Genomic DNA, 8,876 nt, shown 5'->3' on the forward strand with positions numbered 1-8,876 from the left:
AGCACATAAATCAAGCTTTGAAAGAGAAAAAATCTCTATCTGGAATGATTTTTTTTTTTTCAATGAGGAGCGTGAACACTATTTCCCTAGAGGAATATTTCGGTCCAGGAAGGAGGATAGTGCACATGCAGTGTGAGTGTGTGAGTGTGTGTGTGTGTGTGTGTGTGTGTGTGTGTGTGTGCTGTGCGTGCGCGCCCGCGGAGAGAAGGGCGGGGGAGGCGGATGAGGAGGATGAGATCATAGTTTCAGGATCCTCAGGAAACCCTGGTACTGGCAGCAGCCAGCCTCTGCTGTGCCCACATGACCCACAACTCTGGCAGCGGACCCGGCACTTCCAACATTATTAAATAATAAGAAAGCGGCTCCTACTCCATGCCCAAGCCTCCCTACAGACCAATGGACACCTTCTAAGAGTTTGGCGAGTCGGTGACTGAGGCGCCCGTCCATTCCAAGGTGTGTGCACAGCGTTTTCTTCCTTGACAGCTCCGGGGTGGGGGAGGGCGCGGGGATGAAGGGGTCCGTGTGCCGGGCGAGGAGTGGGCGCGAGGCCGGGCTGCCGCGCTGCCGCGCTGCCCCCGGCCACCCGGTGCCGCGGAGCCCGCCGCGGGGCGGGAGGTGCACATGACGCGCAGCCCCAGCTGCGCAGGGACCGCAGCCGCCCACGGCGCCGGGGCGCGGGCACAGGCGGCTCGCGCCGGAGCAAGGGCAGGCGCCGCGCACCGGGCAAAGTCAAGAGTGGAAGCGGGCGGAGAGCGCCGGCTGAGGAAGGGCTTCGCCCCAACGCCCACTCGCGGGGTTCCCACCTGTGCGCCGGCGCCGGCCGCGGCGAGCGCGAAGCATGTGCCGGGCACCGCAGCCAGGACTGCGGCGCGGCGCCTCCCCGGGCGGCGGGCGGCGCCTCGGGCCCGCCGGGCGGCGGTAGCGGCTGCTGCAGGATGGCCGGCCTGGGGGCGCGGGGCCGCGCAGGTAAATCTCCCCGCCCGCGAAGGCCCCGGCCGCCCCGCAGCCCGCTGCCGCCGCGGCGCCGCTCCCGGGGTGGCAAGGGCAGCCGGCTCCCTCGCGTCCCTGGTTGAGTTGTTTTTTTGTGATTGCTGCCCTCTTGGTCATCCTCGCGGGCTGAGCTGGTGGGAGGTGGCGTGGCCACCTTCATTAGGGATGACACGCACGTTGGGGAACAGTCTGGGGGTACTGACCAGGAAATCCGCGTTGGGGTCCTTCCCAGCCAGCGGCGTCTGCGCGTGTTGCAATGCACTGCGGTGCCCCGGCGCTTGGTCGAGTGGGAGTGGGCACCGGGGACTGGGGGGCGGTGGGCGCAGGTGGGTATGGGGGTGAGTGCCTTCGGCTTTTATAGCCTGTTGCCCACTTCGAAGTTTCTGCTGGACAGAGAGGGCTGGCAGGTCCGTTCTAGTACCCAGAGTGGGAGGTGGAGAGAGGTGTCTGTCAAAAGACCAAAGCCAAAGAGAGAAGAGGGGTGGCGACGGCCTGGAACTCAATGGTACCATTCCTGGGACTTGATGACAAAACTTTGCTCTTTGGCAGGATATGGCTTTTGGAAGATAAGTGTAGAACTTCTAGGGAAAATATTAAATGTACACTTGCAGTGAAGATTACCACTCACTAGGTTCTTTCTTACTCTAAAAAATGGTCTTTTGAGTTGATTTTTATTTAGACTCAGGTTTTCCTGTTACCTGTTACGATCACTTGGTATTTAATGTATTTGTGTTTCCTTTTGAACATAAGAGATATCTGTATTGTTGAAGTATGCATAGTTATTATTTTACAAAAAAAAAGAAACTCCCCCCCTTTTTTTTTCTTTTTTTTTTTCTTATTCTAAAGGTAGATACTTTAGGGAAAAAAACAGCACACTACACATTCCACAGTTTTATGTGGTTTAGCTTTATTCACTCTCTTAATTTTTACACCACGGTGAGGGGTAGGTAATATTATTATCCATCTTTTACAGATGAGAAAATCCAGGAATAGAGAAGTAAAATAACTTACCCAAGATCATACAGCTATTAAGTGTTGGAGTCCAGTTGTGTTTATGGTGTGCTTTTAACCAACTTATTGTACCTAAAGTCTTCTGTATGGTATATTGACCATATCTTTCTGTGAAGACGAACCTCATAACTGACTATGTGCTCCACATTTGGGACAGTTAACTTTTTCTATTTTTTTAAATCTTTTTCTAACTTTTAGTACTATGATTATGGCAGATATCCTTTGAGTAGTTTCCTTTTGCCACAATCAACCAAGTTCCCTACGATAATTATAAATTAAAGTAGCACTTAACAGCAAAGTTAAGATTTTCAGCGTTAAGATTTATCGGCAAATTACTATAACGCAGATGGCTGAAGCTATATATTTCTTTGCACTTAATTTTAAACTTACTAAGTTATTAGTCTATTCTTTGTTCAAAACATGGCCATCGTTTTCTTCAGAACACCATCATCTTGCAGAATTTTTGAGCAACTTTAATTGTATTTAATCCAATCACTCTGACAAGAATTTGGGCAGTTTTAAAAGAAGAATTATGCAATTCTCTTTCAACTATCTGTGATTAAAAGTAGGCTAGATTTTGAGGGCATTGGAGTCTGTCATGTCTTAGCCAGTTGTATGTACTTTATACAAACTTGTGTAGGAAGGAAGATTGAAATCAAATTTTATCATTAGTTCTAAGTTGAAATACTTTTAAAATCTCCATTTGTTTTAAATGAATCGTGATGTGAAGGAAGGTCTCAGTAGGGTGAACTCCAACTTATTTAGAGAATTACTCTCACATGTTTAGAAAATTACTCTTCATTTGAGCTTATCATGGAGCTTTCATACTATTCATTTTATTGGACAGATGTCTCTCTTAAGTCTTCATCTGTTATTTTTGAAGTAAATTTAATTACTTCTTTACATAACAAGTTTCAAAATTATTTTGACATTCATGTATTTTCTTTAATTCTTATATTTCAGTTTAATTAAATTCAATATACATAATTTCAAAATCACACTTATTCAATATTATAAGGAAAAAGAGACTAGAATCCAACTGAACTACATGGAAACGTGATCTATGGACATGAGAAAAATTATCCAGCTCTTCAATGGTTAATCCCCTCCCCCACACACCCCAATTATGGCTACATCTTTATTTGGGGATGCTCCAGTGTAGTTCTGTGGTCAGAGTGGTTGCATGCCATCAAGCACAAATATTTTTGACATTGAAATTGAATTTGAATTTTCCAAGTCTATTTATATAAAGTGTTGATTGTTATTAGGGCATAAATGCTGTGATACATACATAGGTCCTTTCTTAAAACTGATTCAAAATTGTTCCAGTTTGCTAGCTTCTGTTACTTATTTTAGAGACAGCTTGCTACTTTTATCTCACTTGGTAGTTTTGACATGACCTTTTCTTTTCAAGTCCCACACCTCTAGTTTTGAGAGAATTGTGCTGTCTCTGCTTCCGGAGAGCCTCTCTGTTCCAGGTGCCAAGTGGAGACCTGGAGATCAATGGTGAGCATACAGATGTGTAAGCCCTGATGGCACACGGGGACAGGCTTTAATAAAGGAATTATACAAATACATGATTACTTGCAAAAAAGGTTCCTGAATGAAAGAAAGAATTCTATGAGAATATGTAGAGGATTCTACATATTCTAGACACAGAGGTGAGAACAGGATGCTTGAAAAGTCACATATTTGTGGAGGAATGATGTGTGAGGTGCTGACTAAGTCCAGCTGTATTTCTAAATGCTTGCCTGTTAATTTTCTGAATTATTTTCTGAATCAGAGACATATGTGTCACTCTGGTTATCTCTTTACTTCTTTATCCTAGGAGACATACTACTTCCCCTCATTATCCCATGGGCATGGGGAGGTTTACAAAACTTCCATCAGTACTTTTTAAAGCATGCAGAGCATGTACTAACCTTATATGGTTATTGTCCTATTTTCAAAGAGTTATGTAGGTTTAATGAAATATAGTCATTTTCTTCCTTCACCTTAGCAACTGCTTTCAAACTAAAAACAAAAGGTATTTGTACATGTATGTGTGTGTGGTTTTCTTTGTGGTGGTTGTTAAAGTGGCAGAATGTTTCAACACTGGAATTTAATTGATTCATCACATAGTCCCTAAGATTCTCTGAAGTGCCCAAGGGAAGAGAAGAAGCGTCAGAGTAAGGGAGATGATATCGTGTTGAATTGCTTGGGAAATGCATATTAATAAGCTAAGGCAAACATAATAGTGACTAAATTTATTGAACACTCACTGTGTGCTGGACATCATTCTGTGTTCTCCATATAAATTAACTGCTGTATTCTTCTCAGTAGCCACATGAGGTCTGCATGTGTTATTATTATCTCCATTCTATAGAAGGGAAAACTAAAGGACGAGAAGGATAATAACCATGACCACCATCACATAGTTAGAGATGGGCTTTAAACGCAAGCATTCTGATTCCACAGGCCCTATTATTAACTACTGATGTGTAACACCTGGTTCAAAGTTTTATTAGTGCATTAAATTTGCATCACTGTTGAAAATTATAACACTTTCTAATCTGACCTTTTGATTACTTTTCCCTTAATAAAAATTAGTGGGAAAAATAGAATTAATGCTTTTGCCTGTAAAACTTTGTTTTATAGGAAACAAAATTATAAGACAAGAAGAAATATATGAATGCCTAGACAAGAACTGATGACTGCTAGATTATGAGAAATTTCTCATTATACATCATATATTTTTAAATTCAAAAATGGAAACTTGAGTACCATTTGAAAGTATAAATTTTTTTTCTAATAGTTTTAATTCAGGATATATAGGGCTAAAGTTTTTTTTAAATCAAGAGTATGTACATTACCAATTCAAATGATTATGGAAATGTTTTTAACAATTAGAGTTTCTTAAAACTTAAGAATTTTAAATCACCTGTTTCATCTTTCCCCATTGTCTTCATCTGGAGTATGCACTGCAAAGAGGATATAAAGTATAACATAAAAACACCTGTGAAATTATCTTGGTAAAATTAAGAAGGCTCTGTTAATTTTTACACTGGGATCTTTTGACATGAATCAAAGTAATTGTTATGACAAAAATTTGGGGGGAAAAATTTAGCAATTTTAATTATTATCCAAATAATGTTAACCTGAGGCACATGGGACTTATCATTAGCAAAGTGAAATACTGATTGGTTAAGTATGGTAATACATAAAAAATATTTTTGCACAGTGTCCGACAATAAATGTTAGTCAATGTTATTTCTCCCTGAAAGTGATGAGTCATATCAGTTGATATGATTAATAATAATATTAACCATGAATACTAATTCATACATAATGCACTTATACCAATGTGTACATCTCTTCTTTGAAGCTGTTGGAAATGCTCAAGGCAATGCATATATTTGCTGTGATTCATGGATATGAAGAATGTGATATCTCATTTCTATGTATGCTCAGCTTCATACAAAGCTTAGTAACTAGTAAACTATTGCTCTAATTTGTACCATAAGAAAAGAGATACAAGACTTGATTTCGTGATTTGACCTTTTTTTGTGTGTGTTTGTGTTAGAGTGGAAGATGCCACTGAGTACATCAATGAAAAAGGCATTAAGTGACGTTTACAATTTCATGTCATAGTGCAGTGTCCTATTGCAGAGCTTTGGGTGTTTACTGTAAATATAAAATATATCAATCAGTCGTAATAGTTTAGGATATATTCTCTTAACAACTCCAAAATTTCAGTGACTGAAAAGAACAAAGGCTTATTTCTTGCTAATGCTATGTTCCTGTCTTGGTCAATGGAAGACTCAATTCTGTATCTTCCTCACTCGGGGACCCAGGCTAATAAAGTCCCCGTCATCCACAATGTTTTCATCCTTCATCGTGGATCATGAGAGCATGGTGAATCATGGTGGGGTCTTAAAGTCTTCAACCAGGAAGCAGCACTTGCCACTCCTGCTCTTATTTTATTGGCCAAAGCAAGTCGTATGGCCATGCCTAACCTAAAGATGGAAGAGAAGTGCAATTCTATCATGTGCCCAGGGGGAAGAAACTGCAACACTGGTGAACAGACCTAATGATTGCCACATAAAATTAGCTAGTTCCCTTTAATGATTTTGTCACCTAAAAAATGACTAATCATTCAATGTAAAAGTAGACTCACCAACAACTGTGTCCTAGAACTTCAGCAAAGAAAGGTACTTTCTGAATAAAACCACCAGCAAAGAAATCGGATACTAAACGCATTGTGAAACTGATGCGCTCGCTCTTTTCCAGTGGGAGTTGTATTTAGTCAAGGAATGTTGATAAAAGCTGTGGTTTATTTTGAGAACGCGTGAGATAGTCTATGTGACAGCAAGCGCAAGCCAAGAACAGTGTCTAGACCTGCACACAGCACCCAAACTGTGTTTTCTGAACAGACTTGGTAGTATGAACATGGTACAGAGATCAGAATAGCTGTGTATGTATCTTTTTTTGTCACCTGCACCAACATAGACAAGACTATCATTTGTGTTATCATATATTTTTTATAAAACGTAATATAGATAAACATTCAGATCATACTATATGCTTATTTTACATTACCAAACATAATCTGCTTAGTTAGAATATATCCAATTCATATTTTTTAGTTTGTTTGTTTTTGAGACAGGGTCTCACTCTGTTGCCTGGGCTAGAGTATAGTGGCATCATCATAGCTCACAGCAACCTCAAACTCCTGGGCTCAAGGGAACCTCCTGCCTCAGCCTCCTGAGTAGCTGGGACTGCAGACATGTGCCACCACGCCTGGCTAAGTTTTCTATTTTTTGTAGAGAAGGGATCTCGCTCTTCCTCAGGCTGGTCTTGAACTCCTAACTTCAAGCGATCCTCCCGCCTTGGGCTCCCAAAGTGCTAGTATTATAGGCATAAGGCACTGTGCCAGGCCTCAAACTATATTTTTAAATTAAACATTTTATTTTGAGATAAATGAAGACTCACATGCAGTTGTAAGAAGTAATATAGAGAGATTCCATGGTTCCTTTAGCCAGTTTTCCCCAGTAATAGCATCTTGCATATCACAATGAGGAAGCTGGTATTAATGCAATGAAGAACAAATTCCATCACATGTATAACTCCTATTGCTCTTTTATGGGTGCCCTGACTTGGCTTCAGCCACCACTCCCCCTTCCTTAATCCTTTGCAATCACTAATATGTTCTCCATTTCTATAATTTTCTCATTTCAAGAATGTTCTATAAATAGAATTATATAGTATATAAAATTTTTGGATTGGTTTTACCACTCAGCATAATTTTCTGAAGGTTTATCTAGGTTGTTGCATGTCTCAATAGTTTATTCCTTTTTGTTGGTGAATAGTGTTTTACGGCATACGTGAGCCATGAAAGATAGCTGGGTTGTTTTATTTTTTCCTAGTTTTTGGCTACTACAACTAAAATTGCTATAAACATTCATGTATGTATTTTTGTATGAATGTAAGTATTAGTTTATTTGAGTTAAATGCTTAGGAGCTGTATGTTTACATTTATGAGAAACTGCCAAACTGTTTTGCAGAGTGGATGTGCCATTACATTCCCATCAACCATGTACAAGAGATTAAGTTTCTCTGTATCTTCACGAGTATTTTGTGTTACCACTGTGTTTTATATTAGGCATTCTGATAATTGTGTAGCACCATCTCATTGTGGTTTTAATTTGCATTTCCTTAGTGACTAATGATGTTGAATATCTTTTCACCTGCCTATTTGCCATTTGTGTATCTTCGTTGGTGAAATGTCTCTTCCCGTCTTTTGCCCAATTTTAATTCGATTGTTTGGGTGTTTTTACATTAAGTTTTGAGAGTTCTTTATATATTCTAAATAATAGCCCTTTTTCAGATGCGTGGTTTGCACTGGAAATATTTGTTTGGGTCTGTTTCTGGGTTCTGTGTGCTTTTCCGTTGATGCATGTGTATAACCCTTAACCAATACCACACAATCTTGAATTCTGTAGCTATGTAATGTCTTGAAATCATATAGACTGATTCCTCTCACCTTATTCTTCTTTTCTAAAAATTGTTTAGGTATTCTAGTTCCTTTGTTTTTCCATGTAAGTTTAAGTATTATCTTGTATATATTAACAAAAAATTCTTTATGGGATTTTTATAAGAATTGTGTTAACACCGTCTAACAGTTTAAGGAGAATTGATATTTAATCTATAAATGTGATATGCCTCTCCATTCATTTAGATCATCTTTGAGATCTTTTATCAGTGATCTGTAGTTTTCAGAATACAATCCCTGTACATGTTCTCCTAGATACACATATAGGTAATTTGTAAATGGTAATGAATTTTTAATTTCACCATCCAGGTATTCATTGAAAGTTTATTGAAATTCAGTTGATTTTTGTGTGTTTATCTTGTATCCTTGGAACTTGCTGAACTCACTTATTAGTTCTATTTTTATTGACAAATAATAGTTGTATACATTTATGGGGTACAGTATAATGTTTTGATTTATGCATTCAATGTGATATGATTAAATCAAGCTAATTAATATATTATCTATGTAGCCTACCATGACATCTGAAAATAGGGACAGTTTTGTTTATTTATTTCCAATCTGTATGCCTTTTGTTTCCATTTCTTGCCTTATTGCACTGGCTAGAACTTCTAATGCTATGTTGAATAAAAGTAGTGAGAGCAGACATCTTTGCCTTATTGCTAATCCTCAAAAGAAAGCATTCAGTCTTTGACCATTAAGTATGATGTTACTGAAGATTCTTGTAGATGTTCTTCATCAAATTGAAGAATTTTACCTCTATTCCCATTTTTCTGAGTTTTTAAAATCACAAGGAGGTATTGATTTTTGTCAAATGCTTTTCTTCGCCAAATGATATGATCAT

The 8,876-nt window shown here is 39.3% G+C and overlaps 1 protein-coding gene across 1 annotated transcript in view; it reads left to right on the plus strand.

Moving 5' to 3' along the window:
• Nucleotides 1-228: 228 nt before the first annotated feature.
• Nucleotides 229-8,876, plus strand: part of DTNA (dystrobrevin, alpha) — a 413,314-nt gene continuing 404,666 nt past the window's right edge. Inside the window, exon 1 of the mRNA XM_012656596.1 lies at nt 229-453. The gene's annotated coding sequence lies outside the window, so the exon portion shown is untranslated. The remainder of the gene's footprint in view (nt 454-8,876) is intronic.

The sequence above is a fragment of the Propithecus coquereli genome, unplaced genomic scaffold (genome assembly GCF_000956105.1).
Source record: "Propithecus coquereli isolate 6110/MARCELLA unplaced genomic scaffold, Pcoq_1.0 Scaffold51, whole genome shotgun sequence".
Classification (NCBI taxonomy): domain Eukaryota; kingdom Metazoa; phylum Chordata; class Mammalia; order Primates; family Indriidae; genus Propithecus; species Propithecus coquereli.